The sequence below is a fragment of the Dasypus novemcinctus genome, chromosome 1 (genome assembly GCF_030445035.2).
Source record: "Dasypus novemcinctus isolate mDasNov1 chromosome 1, mDasNov1.1.hap2, whole genome shotgun sequence".
In the NCBI taxonomy this organism is placed as follows: domain Eukaryota; kingdom Metazoa; phylum Chordata; class Mammalia; order Cingulata; family Dasypodidae; genus Dasypus; species Dasypus novemcinctus.
The window spans coordinates 50,930,198-50,949,021 of NC_080673.1; the positions used below are offsets into that span (position 1 = coordinate 50,930,198).

General features: G+C 37.7%; 1 protein-coding gene and 1 pseudogene across 16 annotated transcripts in view; one reads left to right on the forward strand and one right to left on the reverse strand.

Annotated features, from left to right (window-relative positions):
* INPP4B (inositol polyphosphate-4-phosphatase type II B) overlaps nucleotides 1-18,824 on the forward strand; it is a 902,865-nt gene that overhangs the window by 28,182 nt on the left and 855,859 nt on the right. The window lies entirely within an intron of this gene.
* On the reverse strand, nucleotides 11,061-17,325 carry LOC139436975 (histone-lysine N-methyltransferase SETMAR-like; annotated as a pseudogene).

Here is an 18,824-nt window from a genome sequence, read left to right on the forward strand (position 1 = left end):
TCTTGTCAAAGTGAGCAGAAATACAGGTTTAGCTGACTGTGAGTTTCTACAGAGAAACAACTGTTGAAAAGTGACATTACTGCAACTAAAATACCAGACAGGCAAAGCCTGTCCGGGAAAACAGAGATTGTGCAATTTTAAGAGGTAAGAGTGGTTAAAGTTTTTTCTTTGATTTGTTTCTTTGGTTTTGAATTTAAGAACATGATTTAGCATTAGGAGAATGAAAAAAGGGGATATAACTTAGTGGTAGCAGGACTCAGTGATTTGGGGACAGCAGGCAAAAGCTCTTAGAGCAGATGTAAAGGACACCTGCTTTTTCAGTTAGAGTCAATATTACTGATTCTTTTGTGGTATTGTCCTGAAGTATAAGAACAAAACGAACAAGTTGTCCTATGAAATTTAAGCGTGTATTGGCCTCATTCCCCTATGGACCCAAATAAATACACAAACTTAATTAAACCAACCAGAACTTAGGGAGATGATTTAACATTTGTCTTCTGAAAGCTAAAATTTAGGTGTCAGGGTTGGAAAAAGAAAGAGGTGATCATTGTTTCTCATGTGTATGTATATTTCATAGATGAATTTGTTGAGTAACTTTCTCACTCAAGCTATTTGCATCCAAATTACATTTGAAGCTGTCAATAGAAATTGAACAACATAATCAAATTAGACAGAAGCAAGTGTCTAGAACTGAGTGAATAATCATCATGTAGTGGGTATCATGAGGGTAACTCCCCACATGAGAGAAATGCCCAGAAAGACTACCAGGTAACAAAGGGATATTATTGTCAAGTATTTGTCATCTTTAGATCTAATGGGTTACTACCTTAAGTTCTAAATTCTTCTGTTTTTGTTTATGAGAGGGAAGTCTGCCTTATGTGAATTGCTCATTTCCCTTCCCTCTTTGTAAAAGTTAATTTGAATAAAATTTTATACTTCTCGAGGTGATTCACTGTTATTGATAATGAACTTCAATGCACAGTTATCCCCAGGATTTAATAAGGTACCTGCTGGCTCTGTGCACCTATGCGAAGTGCCTCTCAGTGATGGTGGACTTGATTCTGCTTTTGTATTTTTTTTTTTTGTTCTCTCTTTTATTTTATTTTTTTATTTTTTCTTTCAGTCCGATTGCCTTTGGTCTGACTGTCTACAGCTCTCTTTCTCCCTTTGGATTTTGCTGGTGGCAATTTGCTTCGGATGACTGTGTATTGCAAAAAGTACTGGACTTTTACTGTGTGACCTTGGACTATTGCTAGCACTGCCATAATAGCAATAGGAAAAATCACTAACTATGCCGAAAGCTGTTGCAGATTGTCAGTCTCCCAGAATAAACTCAGGAATTGTAGTTTGAAATTCAAGATTCTCTGTGGTCTGCAGCAAAATAAATGGAGTTGTTGTCAAGACAAGATTCTATCCCTAATTCTGCCTCTAATTGATATCAAATGGAAATAGAGGTTTACAAAAAAGTTACGATTTACTTGAAAGTTCCTATTATGTGCAATGTACTGTGCTCTACATTATGGAGAAGCCCATAATGGGATCCCTGACCCCAGAAAGTTTATAATCTGGTGGAGTTACATGGGCATGTAAACAGATGAATGTAATGCAAAGAAAAATCCCTTCTATCTTGAACATTATATGACTTTGAGATGCTACAGTTTGCATTTTATTTCCAATTCCTTCTTTGATGAGTCTAATGCTACAGCCAATCAAGACTTCTTGAATTTTCCCAGATGCATTCCTTCTATGATATTTTCTTCTTTCAGAGTGTTCTTCTTTCCCATTCCTGTCTCTTAAAATTTTACCCATACTTTAAATACCAACTTTAAGTCCAATCATAAAGTCATATACCAACTCTTTCTTAACCTGTCCCCGAGTTCCCAGCTGGGACCCATCTCTATGTGCTAGCACCAGTGGCATCAGTGGTTGTGTTGCATGCTTCTTTGCACCATGGCTATTTGTTTACATGCACATCCTTAATAACTCTATCTGATTATAAATCTCTTGGGTTCAGGAATTCCATTGTTAGATACTCCTTTATGTATAGCACAGTGCTTTGCACATAATAGGCACTTTCTTCTTATACATTGAATTGAAAGGTGACCGAAGAACAAATTTGTTGGTAGATAAAAGCCAACCAGATAAAATTATAGTAAAGTCTTCAATCTATTTAATACTTTTAGTGAAAAGAATCAAAACAAGTGAGTGGGACTTTTTTGACACCTCTTTTTCTAGATAATGACTACTTAGATTATCAGTACTCACATTAAAGTAATTCTCAGTCATCGTATCTCCTCTTTAAAACGTAATAAGACTTAGAGAAGTCAAAAGAAAGAAAATAGCCTTTCACATTCAGAAAATGCAAATATCTTGCCCTTTAAAATATGTCAAAAGAGCATTGTTCATTGAAGATACTAACACACAAATGCAAGGTGGTAGTGTTACTGCACAAAATTGTCATAGTTTTTCCCCTTCCAGTATATTTCCTAGCCTTAAATTCTCTGATATTGAAATGGAAATGATATGTTAACAAAAAAATCCTCAACACTTTGTCAAAGAAAGTATCTCCAAATTCAAAACCAAAGGTTTCTATTTTGAACTATTTTCAATTTTTTTCATTAAGATTAAGGTATGAGTTTTTTAGTTCTGAACTTTGTTTACTTAAAATAATAGTTTATGTAAAGTGGAATAATGTTGAGGTGATGGAAGGGAAGCATTGAAACCTTACATCTGAATAAAGGATTAGGGAAAATGAATAAGAGTTGAGATTGCTATGACAGCTCATAACCAAAGAAGTAGACTCTTCTGATGTTGCAAAGAGAAAGCCTTTGGATTGTGCCTTGGGAGGAGATGATTCATACAAGAAGACTGTGGTTCTTGGGATTGGAGTTAGAGTTATGGTTAACTCTAAATTTCAAAGTAATGGCTTCTGTAATTGAATGGGTTCAAGCCAACACTTAGCCACTACTCTTAGACTATTATAAGCTATTTTAAAGCCAAGAGGGTTTAGAGAAAGGAAATGGTGATGTAGGGAAAGAGCCGAGAGGACTGACCATTCCTCTGTGGAGCAAACTTTGCTATCTCATTGAATTTTTACCAACAGGTAAAATAAGGGAAACAATTTTTACCCTAAAGTCTGATGGGAACAACCAAGAGTCTGTTCTGTTCCTAAAGGCAGAATAGTCTTTTGTGAATTAGTTTTAGTAGTAAAGAGCATTTGGAAGAAGATATGACCAGATTGTGTTTAGAAACTTATATGATCTATAAATAAGAAAATACTTAAATGAAAAATGAATCTTCATCACTTAACATTATTGAGATTGATAGAAATTTGGTCTTTGATATTAATGAGGCTATATTCTAAAATTGTGTCATTATCTATACTCCTGTGGCTTGTTTTGGGAATGAATAGATACTATCATATTCTCATAGTGTTTAACATCTTTATTGCTTTTGATTCATATTAGAAGAAACCTTACTTTTGAAAGAGGTCTAAATACTGTGAAAAAGAAACAATACCTTCACTCTATTATGCCATCACAAAAATCCCTTTCCCTTTCTCTCATAACTTATTTGGGGAAAATATTTTAAAAAGCTATAAGATAGCAACATTTCAATGAAAGAATGAAAAACTTTGTTAAAAATGGGGTAGTTATTAGTTTTGTCACTAAATAATCTGGCTCTCCACTTTCTGAGCTATTACAGGATTGTACTTCCTGCCTCCTTGTGGTTGGCCGGGCCAAGGTCTTCGGAGCAAAAGTGGTGTTTGTGTCATTTCTGGACCACAGCTTTTAATTGCCAGTGTGTGACCCTAGGGAGATCAATTTTTCCCTTTGCTTGGTCCCTGATATCCTTTGAGATGGTAACTACTCCATCAACCAGGATCTAATATGAGAAGATGCAGACCAGATCCCGAACCAAATGTGGAAAGCATATGCGTTGAATGAGAAAGAAACCTTTGTAAGAAGCCAGGAAGATTTGGGAGATAATTGTTAACACAACACGACACAGCACAACACAACACAACATACCATACCATACCATACCATACCATACCATACCATACCATACCATACCATACCATACCATACCCTAGCATATCATGATGAATACGGAAGGGATTGCAAACAGTAGAATAGGTTAGGAGCCTATTTTAAGAAAGGATGAGATGTCCAACTCCACGGTTATTGCTGAAAGGATTCAAGCCATGTTTATCATGTATTGGAAGTCCATAGCTACAATTAAGAGCTTCTGGATTACCTTATGTGCAGAGTAAGTCATTATTTCCCAACCTATAAAATGGAAGTGACCATCCTAGTACATACCTCCTGAATTTGTTGTGATGACTTAATTAGATAATGCAATTAAAGCACTTCACACAGTGTCTGGTACATGGTTAACATGAGGTGAGCTTTAGTTTTTATTGTTTCTCGTTATTATGTTTGTAAGAAATCTTGAATACTTTTAATCACACTTCCTAATCACTTTTGCAGTATCTTTGACAGATAGTTTTCCTGCTTTCACTTAAAAGTGACAGGAAACTCATTTCCTTTTGAGGCAGTTAGCATCTCTTCCATATGTGGAAACAAGGACCATCTTCCCATAGCTTCCACTTATGGGGTTCTCTTACCGGCCTTTAGGAACACACAGAGCAATATCTAACCTTCTTTCCATAGAACAGTGTCAGTTGCTTTAGCTGATGTTTAGGTGTTGGGACTTCCAGATGCCCTCACTTATTCGGATTCAGTTTGATGATCAGTGACCAGGCTTAAACACAGGACTGCTGCCCAGTAACATCAGCCCATGTTTGTCAAGTTAGCGTTTAATGAGTACTCACTACCTGCAAAGCTACATCTTCTCCACAATTCTATGTGAGGTGATTTTTGTTTTATCTCCCTTTTGTATTTGAGAAGCTGAGAAAAGTAAAAATGGATCATTCTATCTGTCCCTTAATAAGATTGTTGAATACATAGAAAATATTTTTATATATATTTATAACTGGAAATTCACAGAGTAAATGATAAAATGAAAAATATGTCAAATGTCTGCCTAGTTGATGGCAAAATGAAAAAGAAAATATACTAATAACATACTGTATTAATATTAATCAGATAGCCGCTACTACAATGTAGGAAATGTGTATTTTTACAGAGCATATTAATAACTTTTTGGATTTTTCTCAGCAACAGAAAAAGAGTTTTGTCCTCCAAAAACAATATAGCCACCTTCTGGTGTCATTTTAATTAAGGTAGTGGTATTTCTAATATAATGTGTGAAAATAGAAAATTGACTAAAATTTAATTCTAACTGTTCCATGGTAAAGCAGCATATAAATCAAATACATAAATGTACTCAAGAGAATTTAGGCTCAAGAGAATTTAATAAATGCTATACCTTGGGTGAAGATTTTTATAATGCTATTACTAAAAATGAGCTAAAAATAAAAAAGCAATCAACCAGGTTCTCAAGAGGCATTGTAATTCCTAAGAGAAATAACTGACCAGATGGAAGCAAGCCTGAATATTGTGAAGATAATTCACATAGTTTGCTAATAAAATGCAGGAGGCAGATTAAATTCTTAATCGACTATAACCAATTCAAAGTTATGATAGAAGCCATTAGATACAGTCCTCTTAAAATCTATCAAATATTCAAGACCAACTTCATCATACAAACAAAAAATTTAAATTAAACTGAAGGACTAAATAAATTATTTTCTTAAACTTTCAGAGTCAACTTTTCTACATCAAAAGATAAACAAACAAAAGCAAACCAACCAATTATACATAGAGGAGAAAGGAGCAAAAGGGAAAAAATGTTCTACAATAAGTTGCAGTCATTCATTTGATTCAGGCATGCTGGTATTCTTTCCCAATACTGCCACAGCTTGGATGGGCAACAAGCTTGTCAACTAAAATAGGAAAACTTTTTATTTGCATACAATATCTAGTAGATCTATGAACTTTCTCAGAACTCATTCAATTCAAGTGACCTTGAAGTACGGTAGAATGGATTCCAATTTAACTTAACCCATTTAAATTTTGGATTTTAAATCAATAGCTTAACTTGAGTCATACTGTTAGGTTTAGAAGCAGAGCTTGAGATGGGATTCAGGTACCTATCACTTTTTGAGGGAGGAGGAAGTACTTTTCAGGAAGAAGTGGTAAGGCAGAGATGAAGCAGGTGAGGGAAGGAAGGGGGACTGAGCAAGGGTGTGGTTACACCCTTTTTAGCCTTAGGTTGATTCAACTCTATGGAGTCGAGGGGAGGGGCTATGGAGTCATTAACCACACCACAGAATGTCACCCAAGGTTGTCCATCAGTTGTGGGCCATGAGCCTTGTGTGCGTGCATGTGTGTGTGTGTGTGTGTATGTTGATAACTTCCCCTGGTAAGGTGGAATGTGTGTGCGCTGGTCCAGTTAAGGGAGGTTCTGGACAGGGCATCAACGCAAGCTCTATCACATATACATTTGAATATTAGTATTTACCAACTCGCTATGGCCTTGTGAAATCTCCTGTATCTCTAGCTAGAGGGAGGAGGGTTCAAGAGAGAATTCGCAGGCTTAAAATTATACTGGTGTTTTACCCAAATTGTTAGATAGCTGTAGATTTGTATGGAAGCAGGTGCAGTGGGCAACGCCCTTCATTCAAAATTAGTATCATAATTCCCTAAGGACTCACTTTAGATTTTCTAGTTTTGAGACCTCCCACTTTGTATGCTCTGTTTCTTTCCCCTCTTGCTAGGTGAATAACTCAAATGCTAACCAGATCCTCTGCTCTGCTTTCAGTAGGGTACAAGCCTTTCCATGCTGGTTTGAAAGAAATGGTTCAAACACCTTGGTACATTTCCCCAGGCCTTGAGATAAGAGCAGGGCAAGGACTAGGAAAGCCTTGGATGCAGGTGCCTTAGCCACTTGGGTCCTGGTAAGTGAGGTTGTTTATTCAGACTGCTAAAGCTGATGGTTGCTTCTGTCAGGATATACTACTTCTTCAAGCCTTGATCTTTTTCCTACTGAAAAGCACGGAAGTCTAGGAAGCGTGGGGATACGAATGTCCAGGTCACAGGCTGATCACAACACACAACTGAGAGCTGAAGTCATTCATTCCTCAGCAAAGATCCATCACGAGGCAGGGTCTCTTCTAGGTGCTGGCTGTGTGGCAATAAACCAAATTGGCAAATGTTTGTCGTCATGGCATTTAAAGCTAGTGGACAAGAAACTCAGCAAATATTAATATGTCAGCTGGCATACACACTGTGGATAAAATTAAAGGAGTTAGAGAATGTTGGGTGGTTGCAAGGATGCTATTTTATGTAGACTAGTGAAGGGGAGGGGCTCTCTGATATAGAGACAATTGCACCAGTGACCTGAAAGAAGCCTGCCCAAGAATGGTGCCGCACGCACAGAGAGCTGACACAACAAGATGACCCAGCAAAAAGAAACACAGATTCCCGGTGCCGCCGATAAGGATAGAAGTGGTCACAGAAGAACACACAGCAGATGGACACAGAGAGCAGACAACCAGGCAGGGGGGAAGGGGAGAGAAATAAATACAAAATAAATCTTAAAAAAAAAAAAAATTGTGGTAAAGAGCCACAAGGGTGAGGGGAGCTGATGTTGCTCAAGTGGTCAAGCCTTCGCTTCCACATGAGAGGTCCTGGGTTCAATCCCTGGCCCCCAGTACCTCAAAAAAAGAAAAACGAGCCACAGGTGTGTGTGTGCAGGGACAGTGCTCCAAGCAGCAGGCACGGAGGCTTTGAGTGCACAGAGGCAGTGTGCTGAGAGCAGAGCATGACTTCAGGATGAGGTGCAGTGAGACTGGCCCAGGAATTCACCTAGCCCAAAAGTCCTTCTATTGCTAATGTTACATCAGTTTTTATTTTTATATTGTCAAGGCAATATTTATTGTAAATACTTCTTTTTTAAATTATAAAGACTTTTGAGGTATATAATTAATTTTCTTCAAATGATTTCTACAGAAATTGTAATTTAAATGTGGTTGGACATAAATACACAAATATGTATATATGTATATGTGTGTGTCCATATATTCTTTTTTTAAAAGTTTTCTTTCTTTCTTTTTTATCTGTAGAAAAACAGGTCCTGGAATAGATTATGATAAGAAGAAGGCACAGAAATTTTACTTTGGTAAAGTAAAATACTGTTTCTGGTAAAGCAGCCATTTCTCAAGGAAGGAGTGATGATGGTCTTTGAAATTTGTATGATATCAGAGAGGAAATGAAAAACTCACCAGGGAGGGGATTAGAGTAGACATAATGTCTGTTTAGCAGGCTTCAAATATTTTAAGATCATTCTTTCATACTTTTCCATATAATGTAAGGAAGTGCTGGCTTCTTATCTCCTTTTCATTCTTTAGTATTATTGGAATTCTATTTCCTTACTATTTTGCCTACTTGATTTTTCCCCTACCCCATTGCTTTCTTCTTATATTTGTTCCCTCTCTCTGGCCCCCCTCGCCATCTCCAGCCTCTTCTCTGGAAGCTGACTTTTTATCTTTCAAATTCTAGTGAAAGGAAACCAAAAAGCATCCAGAGAAGTTTATCGGAGAAGTTCCAATTTCCTGATGTTTTTGCTGTTATTTAGGTTTCCTTTTTATGTCAATAAATAGCAGTCATAAAGTCGGTTTAGATGTTTTTATTTTTTTAGTCCGAATCCAGAATATAAAGTGGCATAAATATGATGTTGGAAGTGTGCCAAGGAATGTTAATATTTAGTTATTTAAAAAGATTTAGTTCTGCTTGAAAGCTGACTTTTCTCTGTGGTGTGCTGCAAGGAAGTCTTAATCCCAGGCTCTGTCGTTTATGTGGGCTGGCCTGCTAAGCATTTAATCAGTCAGACACCACTCTTTGCTAAGAGTCCGTTGTGGCTGAAGTATTTGAGTAGGCCTGTCACCTCCCCGGACATGCACCTTGGAAAGGAAATGAGCTGGATGTATGAAAAGTGAGAAAGGGCTGTGGAAAGTCTGAAGCAGCTGCCCATTAAAATATTAAAGCACTTCATGTGCTGTTTGACTTTGAAAAGACTGAATAATCAAGGGGAAAAAGAAGAGAATAAAGAGGCTTGTAGTAGGCAGCTCACTTGTGTATTGGAAGCCCATCAAGTTCTTGACTAATAATTTTGTTTCCAACATTTTCAGTTTTATGTTGCATTTTAGCCATGGCTGGAAACCTCACTAAAAACCTTTTATCCTGTAGTCAGAATGATCAACCACCTTGTTGAATGAATGAGTGCTGTGCAAGGTATAGGAACAGGCCTATTAACTGAGAAAAGAATGAAATTCCATTTCCTGCCCAATCTCCATCTTGGTTGCTGTATGCTTTACATTTTTCACTTTTGTTTATCATTATGTTGATGAAGAAGACTTGGTGTATTTCAACATTTTAAAAGGTTGGATTTGAGTTGAATGGTGAGGGAATAATAGCAATTGTCCTTTACTGTTACTAAATCAGTATGCATATGTGTGTGCGTGCAACAAACACATGTATGTATGAATATTTAGAAATAATTTTCTAAAGTAGTTAAGGACCATCAAATATGGTTACTATTTGTCTTTTCAAGATGGGAAATGGTTTAAGTCTGTTGCTTGAGGGAAATGATTAAGTAGATCCCCTTCCCTTCTCTTACTCACTCTTAACTTTTCCTGAATGGTATAATTAAACATAAGGGTGTGGAAAGTATGAAAACATGTTCAAATATTTTAAAAGAGCATAGTCACAATGTTCTCAAAATAATTTCTTATGAAATGGAAATTGGCAACTTTGTGTTTAATCTGTTTTAATCTATTCTGAGAAAATGTCCGTCTCGGAAAGTTTCACGCTAAGAATGGAGAACAGCAAAATATGCCTTCTATAAGATATCTATGCCTAAAGAGTCAATCATGGGTATAAGAGCTGAGGTACTCCCCAGAGAGGGCCTACACAGCAGGTCAAACAAAAGGCATGCATTTTCTTTCTGTCCTGGATGGGCACAATCACTTTTCTGACATCAGTCTGTTGCCTCAGAAACAGTGGAGGTAACACAAATTTAGCATTATGACTTCTTTTACTTTCCACAACAGGTGGTCAAGATCTATGGAGGGGGAAAGGCAGCTTGTTTCACTACCACGTGAGTGATTTACAAAAGTGATAAGAAAAATTAGCAAACTACCTAAGGAAGAAAAATGGGATTTCTGCAGTATGATTTTCTACTATCCTTCAAAGCATGACATTTCAATGAAATATGTCTCTGAAAAGTACTCAATTTGAAAAAAGAAAAATACACAGAGAATGAAGTTAATGCATATAGAACAATATATGGAATTAAGCTGATGTTTTGTCAAGCTTCCATATGTAATTTGTCTTCATAAGGTTAAAAATCTAATGAAAACTGGAACTCTGCAGAAAGACAATTTAATTAAGACATCTGATTTGGTTTCCTCATCACAGTTTACATTTAGTAGAATGGGCAGCATTAGAGTTAATTATTTTGTTAAACTGAAGCAGAAGTAGAACAGTCAATTTATATTAGTATGTTTTTAAAATAAACTTCTGATTTTAAGAACAGTTTTAAATTTACAGAGAAATTGTAAAGACAGTACAGAGCTCCCAAGTATCCCATACTTAGTTTTCTCTATTAATACCTTACATTGGTATGGTAATTTGTTACAATTAATGAGCAAATATTGATTCGATACCATTACTCAAAGTCCATACTTTATTAAGATTTCCTTAGTTTTTAACTAATGTAACTTTTCCATCCAGGAAACCACATTATATTTTTAAATACACTTTTTCATTTTTATTTTTTAAAAGAAGCCTGGATTACCTAAATGTTACACAAAAAATATAAGCGATTCCCATATACTCCACTACCTATGCCTCCCACATTTTCCCACATCAACAACATCCTTCATTAGTATGGTACATTCGCCACAATTGATGAACACATCTTGGAGTATTGCCACTAAACCATGATTATAGTTTATTAGGTTGGTGCAAAAGGAATTGTGGTTTCAGACCATGAGTTTTAAATCATTATAATTAGGCTCAAACATATCTTTATTAATCAAAATAGGAACTGTTACAATCAGAACATTTTTGTCAATGAGAAATAAGTTTGTTTATTCCTGTAGCATAAAAATCTGTGCTTTAGGAGTCGACAAACTCTTGGAATGCATTTTCTGCATCCTGCTGGTTATGGAAACCTTTCCCCGCAAAATGTTGTCAAGATGCTTGAAGGAGGGGTAGGTGGTTGGCGAGAAGTCAAGTGAATTTGGCGAATGAGGCAAAACTTCATAACCCAATTCGTTCAACTTTTGAAGTGTTGGATGTGCCACGTGTAGTTGGGTCTTGTAGTGGAGAAGAATTGGGCCCTTTTTGTTGACCAATGCCAGCTGCAGGAATTGCAGTTTTTGGTTCATCTCATTGATTTGCCAAGCATACTTCTTAGATGTAATGGTTTCACTGGGATTCAGAAAGCTGTAGTGGATCAGACTGGCAGCAGACCACCAGTGACCATGACCTTTTTTGGTGCAAGTTTGACTTTGGGAAGTGCTTTGGAGCTTCTTCTCGCTCCAGCCACTGGGCTGGTCATTGCCGGTTGTTGTATAAAATCCACTTTTCACTGCATGTCACAATCCCATCGAGAAATGTTTCGTTGTTTTTGCATAGAATTAAAGAAGATGATACTTCAAAATGACGATTTTTAAAAAATTTTCGGTCAACTCATGAGGCACCCACTTATTGAATTTTTTCACTTTTCCAATTTTCTTTAAACACCGAACACCTGTAGGATGGTAGACTTTGAGTTCTTCGGCAACTTCTTGTGTAGTTGTAAGAGGATCATCTTCGATGATTGCTCTCATTTGGTTATTGTCAACTTCTGATGACCAACCACTATGCTCCTCATCTTCAAGGCTCTTTGCTTTGCAAAACTTCTTGAACCCACTACTGCACTGTATGTTCATTAGCAGTTTCTGGCCAAATGTATTGCTGACATTGCGAGTTGTCTCAGCTGCTTTATGACCCATTTTGAACTCAGACAAGATAATCACTCGAATTTGTTTTTTGTCTAACACTATTTCCATAATCTAAAATAAATATAAAATAAACACAAGTAATAAGTCATTAGCAAAAAAACATTAAAGTGAGAAATGCACGTTAAAATGATGCATTATGTAACAAAACTACAGTTACTTAAGAATGCATTCCAATATCAAATGGCAATATCAACAATGTAAAATTGCAATTACTTTTGCACCAACCTAGTTCATTGTAGTTTATACCTTCTCCCCCCTATTTTTGCACGTTTTTACAAGATATCCAATGGGCTGTACCTTTCAATGCAATGTCATTCAGGATAATTCCCAAGTCCCAAAAATGTCCCTGAATTACATCTATTTTTCCCTCTCCCTCCCCTCAGAACCTCCAGTGACCACTGCCTCCACATTCATAAAAGTTCTTCCATTGCAAGGATCACAACATGTCTACAGTAGAAAAACTGTAAGTCTTCTGTTGTTCATCATCCATTCCCCAATCCTGAAGATTCTGTGATGGTGATGCCCACTCCACCTCTAACTGAGAGGGGGCTTAGATCCCATGGGGCAGATGGATGGTACTTTCTTGCTTGCAATTGCAGACTCTCTCTGCTCCTTGGGATGTCATTGTCAGTCATCATCTCCTTGTTAGTTTTCCTGGGTGAGTCCAATGAACTGCACACTAGGTGTTGTAAGTCTGTTGAGATTCAGGGCCCAACTGGCACATGGACAGCGCAAAGATTTAAGTCTCTTGGATGTACAACTATCAACTCTAGTACTAACTACAGGTTCAAATAGAGGGGCAGCAGAGCCATGTGTAGGGAAAACACAACTGAGTCCAGCTCTGTCACACTGGGGAATGTAAATTCTAAAGTAGGACCTGCTGGCAGGGTGCCAAACTCCTGAGCTGTCTGCCCTGCTTAGTGTCTGGATGTCTCCAGAACTTTCAGGAGCTCTGCTTCTGAGGAAATATTTACTTTGGCAGTCAAAGAGATGCTGTTGAGACATGCATAGGTGTAACTTCTAAAATGATCTCCTGACTCACTTTGCAGTCTCTTAGCCATGTAAACTCATTTGTCTTTACCCTGTTCCCCTTTTGGTCATGGTCTTTTTCCAGTTGCATTACTAGCTCATTCTCGGTAGTAATCCCTTGGTGCTAAGGAGGATCATCCCCAGGAATCATGTCCCACAACTGAGGGAAAGTAATCCATTTACTTGCTGAGTTTTGGCTTATAGAGAGGCCACATTTGAGCAACAAGGAGGCTTTCAGGAAGTAATGCTTAGGCACCCTATAATACTATGCTAAGTTTCAATTTCAAAAGCAAAGGTTCATAAGTACAAGCATCACAATCAAGGGCCCATCAATGGTCCATCCTCCTACATTACATTAATCATATCTCAGGCTTCTCTAGTCTATGATGGTTTCTCAGACTTCTTGTTCGTGATGACCTTGATAGCTTTGAAGAGTAGTGGTCAGGTATTTTGTAGAATGTTCCTCAATTGGGATTTGCCTGATGTTTTTCAATGATAAGACTGAGGTATGGACTTTTGAGAGGAAGATCATAGAGGTAAGTGCTGTTCTCATCACGTCCTATCAGAGGTACATGCTATCAACATGATTTATTTCTGCTGATGCTGACCTTGATCACCAGGCTGAGGTAGGCTTTGTCAGGTTTTTCCATATAAAGTTTTCTTCCCTTTTCTTATTGTACTATTTGGAAGGAGATCACTATGCAGAGCCCACACTTAAGGAGTGGGGAGTTTTGCTCCACCTCCTTGAGGGTAGAGTATATACCTGTATTACTTGGGATTCTTCTGCATGGGAGATTTGTCTCTTTTCCCCATTTACTGATTTATTTAATCATTTATTTATATCTGTATAGACTCGTCGATAATTATTTTGCACTTTGGGTTATAATCCAATACTGCTTTATTTTCTTGTTCAAATTATTCCAGCTTTGGCCATTGGGAGCTCTTTCAGTTGGTTTTTCTGTCCTGTGCATAATTTTTAGGTCAGCCAAATTGAATTTTAATAACCCATGCTGTTTTTTTCTGCCTTTATATGTTGACTATACAACAATTTTGGAGAAGAGGACAGATTATTTGGCTATGGTAGTAGTAGTAACTCATCCAGATAGTAATCACTCTTTTCTATCTTTGGTCTCCTTTGTATCTTAATCAACTGGTAATTTATACTGGCTCAAGAAAAATAGGCTTATGTTGCATAACTTGCATTAGTATGTATTTCCTCATAACATCATACTTTAAATTGTTTTTTTAATCTCTGGGATGTTGGAGAAAAGGCCGGGAATAGGAGTGACGAAACACTTCCTACTCCTGTCCCCATTACCCTCCAGCCTTCCACTGATATTTTTCTTTTTCTTGAAAATACTTCAAACACAGTATTTTCCATAGATAAGGATTTTCTATCCTCTTCCTGTTTTCTTACTATTCCTCACTTTTGCCTTTAGTACAATGAAAGAAAAACACCCCAAATTTGGGAAGGTTATGTCCGTGCTCTGACATTGAAGAGGCCCAGCACTTCCTCAGCCTGCAGCTGAAAGCACTTGATGGGGAAAGGTTGTGCCTCTGTCTAGGACTTTTTTTCCATTTGGGGCACTGGCAAGTTGGGAGCCGTCTGATGATTTGGAGAAGAGTGAATTTAGGTTTGATTTGGAGAAAATGGTTTCATGATTTTTAAAATAAATATGTTTTATTTGGTACTAGGATAGCAGTTCAAGGTATAAATACTGTTCAAAGACACAAAATGCAGCATAATAAAAGGAAGTGAGAGATAAGAGGTGAAATTCTTCTATTACTTTATTATTTTGTAAGATTATAGACACCAGGATATTATAAATCATTGATTTAGCATTCGTTTTGTTGGTGGCACCATGATTTTTCAAAATGAAACTCTTTATTAGCTTGGACCTATAATCTTTTGTCACTAGAAACCTTTTAAGTGATATTGTTTATTTCGTTATGCTTTTATTGCAGGTGACAGTGCATAGAGCAAAGCTCAACTGACTAACACAAACCACCGTTACGTCACTTGGTAACACATGGGTGAAGGAAAGACATGAAGAAATTGGTATTAGAGAAACACTTTTGTACTTATTTACTGCATTAACCCCGGTGACTCCTACAAGTAAAGTCTGTGCTGTTCATCAAGAGAGTTAATGAAATAATTTTAGCTCCATGTGATGATTTGTCTGGGGAGGTTTTTCCTAAAAGACCCTTTGGCACTTCTTTGTTTATCTTTAATCAAACGAATGGTGAGGAATGACAGTACAGATTGCTATGAGAATGCCCAGAATAAGATATTAGTTTATGTTCTGAAATGGCATAATGTTTATGAAAGGGCTATAAGATTGCAAGATAGTGTTATTTTTACTTATTATTGCCTTGGGATATGAACTGAGTACAAATCTCCTTCCTGGGTTTCTGAGGGGTGTCATGCAGCACTAGTATGGAGTAGAAGAAACTCCCCCTGCTGTGAGTCTGGTTTTGAATTTGACTTTCAACCTCTTGAGGAGTTAGATCACAAACACACAAGGAGAAGCTGAGGCAGGGCATATGGCGTTAAATACCTGGATGTACCTTATGTTGTGGACGTAAATTTGTTGCTGATTATAGTTAAGCCTTTTATTTTTTGGCATCTAGAGGATAGATGAAAAGCCCCCATCTGTGACTGGTGAGATGTTCCAGAATTGTGTTTTTTTAATAATTATAACGGATTGTCATGCTTTTGCATAGACAATCTGTCAAGTCCACATAGCTGAAAAAGATGCAAATAGTCTATGAAATCTACAAGTCCTTATTGTTCTAAAAAATTTCACTAGAATTAGGTGTTCTTTTTTTTTGCCTTATTTTGTTTTAAGTATATGTAAGTAAGACACTGATAAGGTTACGTAATTGTTTCAAGTTTTCGCTCATTTAGACCCTTTAAGCATTCATGTTGTTTACTTCTCAAAAATAAACAGCATGTGCTCACACCAGTTACCACACACTAACCAAGTGGACCAACATGCTTGCCAGCATAGAATTGACAAGAATTTCATGGAATTCATAAAACATCTATGTTTATTACAAACGCACAATATTATCTTCCAGCTTTAAAGGGGGAAAGGCAAACAAAAGCAAGAAATTGGTGATGAAGCAGCTGCCATGGTAGATAGAGCCAGTAAAGAGCATAGTGCTTTACTCTAGAACCACAGTGAGGAGGAACATGCTTTATCCAGGGTGATGCGCTAAAGGCGCAATCCTGAAATCCCAAACCCCTAATCCAGTGGCAGGGCTAATGTGCCCCGGGTGTGGGCATGTGCACCAAGTTTAAGTATATTGGTTCCTCAAGAGCTTACTGTTGAAATAAATATCTGTTTTTATTTTCATTTTGCTTTTTATTGAGCAGCACAACTACCTCTCATTAGATTTTAGGATGTCTGACGGCAGACACCTCCTATTTGTCTTCATACCCTCCATAAACTTTCCATGGTGACTTACGCTCACTAGGTACTCAATACATGTTTGTGACATTGAGTTCCTGACTTTGGATATAAGGGGAATTGGTAAATGAGCATTGGTAGTTGAGTATTTATTCAAATGTTTAATTATTCATTGGATAATATTTTGATGAATACCTACCATATGCCAGCATTATGCTTTTCTTTGGGGATGTACTTGTAAGCCAATGTAGATACAGGCCCTCATACTCATGAAATGGAAAATGCTGAGTGTACAAATGAAAAAATAATATTTAAAATATTAAAAATCAGATGGTTAAGTTAAATAGTAGATAAATCAACTTATGTATAAAAGATTTAAACTAATAATTTTATTGTGGTACTAAACTAAGTTATGTGTGTCATATGTCTGCTTATCAAGTGGTACAAGTTTTAACATAAATTGTTTTTCAGATCATTTCAGTAAATTTCCAAATCATTGGTCCCTTTCTGAATCATGACAGAGAGAATCACATCAGACTTTTCCAGCGCCTTTATTAAGTGGCTTCTTTAATAAACCCTCGGAGGGTTGCTGGGCACGACGCCCCCGCGTGGGGGCGCAGTACACACCTGATGACAGCACGTCCCCCCCGAGTGGCCTGCACCAAGGGAAATCCTGCCTTGGCGGTGGCCAACAACTCTGCCACCAATACTGCCTGCCCTGCCTGCGCTGTGCCGTTCTGAGACAGTGACGGCCGCTGCCCGTGACCCCACCGCGGTGCTCACTCCGTGGCGATGGGCGGGTGGGGGCAGGGGGCACATCTCCACCAACACTGCGCCCAGCGCCATTCCCAGCCTCCACTGCGGCTGCTCCTCAGCAATAGCGTTAGGTGACTTCTTATAAGGCAGTAGGTGTAGAATTAATTCATCAACGGGATTGAAAGCAGATTAGTTTCTGCAAGCAATACGGTAAAATGTCAGCCTTGTATGTAGGTGCTCATGAAATATTTTACATTTTTAAATCGCTAAAAAAAGAGCCTTTTTTCTGTCTGGACATGGTAATTAATAAAATCAGGAAGAAACCCTTTTAAACTAATGTATCTATTTTGAATGACAATTTGTATGCAAGACACTTTTCTTTGGGCCAAGAGGACTGGAGGACAGATGTAAGTCTAAGATACCAATAAAACCAAAAAGATTTTGTGTAGGAAAATTACCCCAGTGATGTTAGGATTACAATATATGGTTAACAATGATCTTACATATAGCTGTTTCTATAGTATAAGTATAAAACTTAAAGGTTAGTTGACTCTAGATCCAGATGACAATAAAAAGTGTCTAGAAGAGTGCTTTGTGCTCCAGGGGAACTCAATACATGTTCATTCAAATTTCTGAAGTCACTGATAGCACTAACAATACAGTTACATATATTAACTGTGGCTCCATTAGCTGAGATGTTAATCTTAGTAGATTACTACCCATATTTATGGCAGTAAAACATTCATATTCTGAATCAATGAATAAATGATGTTGATGCATCACTGGAGTTCAGGGTAGTAGAAACTAATAGCATGGGAACAAAGACACCTTCTAAATGCTATGTGTGTTGAATTAAAGATTCAATGCGGAACAGCAGAATATACCTGTCTACATATAATAACATGACTTCGGGAAGCGGTTTGACCTAATGTAAGGGGGAAATGGAAAGGAGAAATGAGATTATAAGGCTGTGAGTCTCTAAAAAAGAGTCTGGAGGTTGTCACAAGGAATACCCCTATGTACAACTGAACAGAGTCTAAGAGACAGATAAGGTAGATACAACCCCAGGTATTGGTTCTTTTGAGTCTGCGTGATGGAATTGGACTCAGAGGGGATCTCTTTTCACAAGACTTGCATGCTACTTTATTGGAATTGTAGTTGGTGCTGGGTTTGAGATATATGTAGGGGATTTGAATCTCTGGACTGATAATATGACACCCAGGCCCAGAGCCTCAACAGACTTCAGCTCCTACACTTTGATTTATTGGACTTACTCCACTCAGCTAACATGGAGTTGAAGAAGGTCAACCACCACAACATGGAGCCTAGAGTGTCTACAACTAGAAGCGGGAGGAGTGCATCCAGTACCCATGTGGAATCTAAGCCCTCACTTGACATAGGTGTGCAATGGACACAACCAATCCAATGTCCACAGAGAAAATGTGGAATGGGTGTGGGAACGGTAGCCATGGTGGCTGCTGGGTGTGGGGAACGGGAGGAAGAGATGAGATGTGGAGGCATTTTCGGGACGTGGAGTTGTCCTGGATAGTGCTTCACGGACAATTACGGGACACTGTAGATCCCCCCAG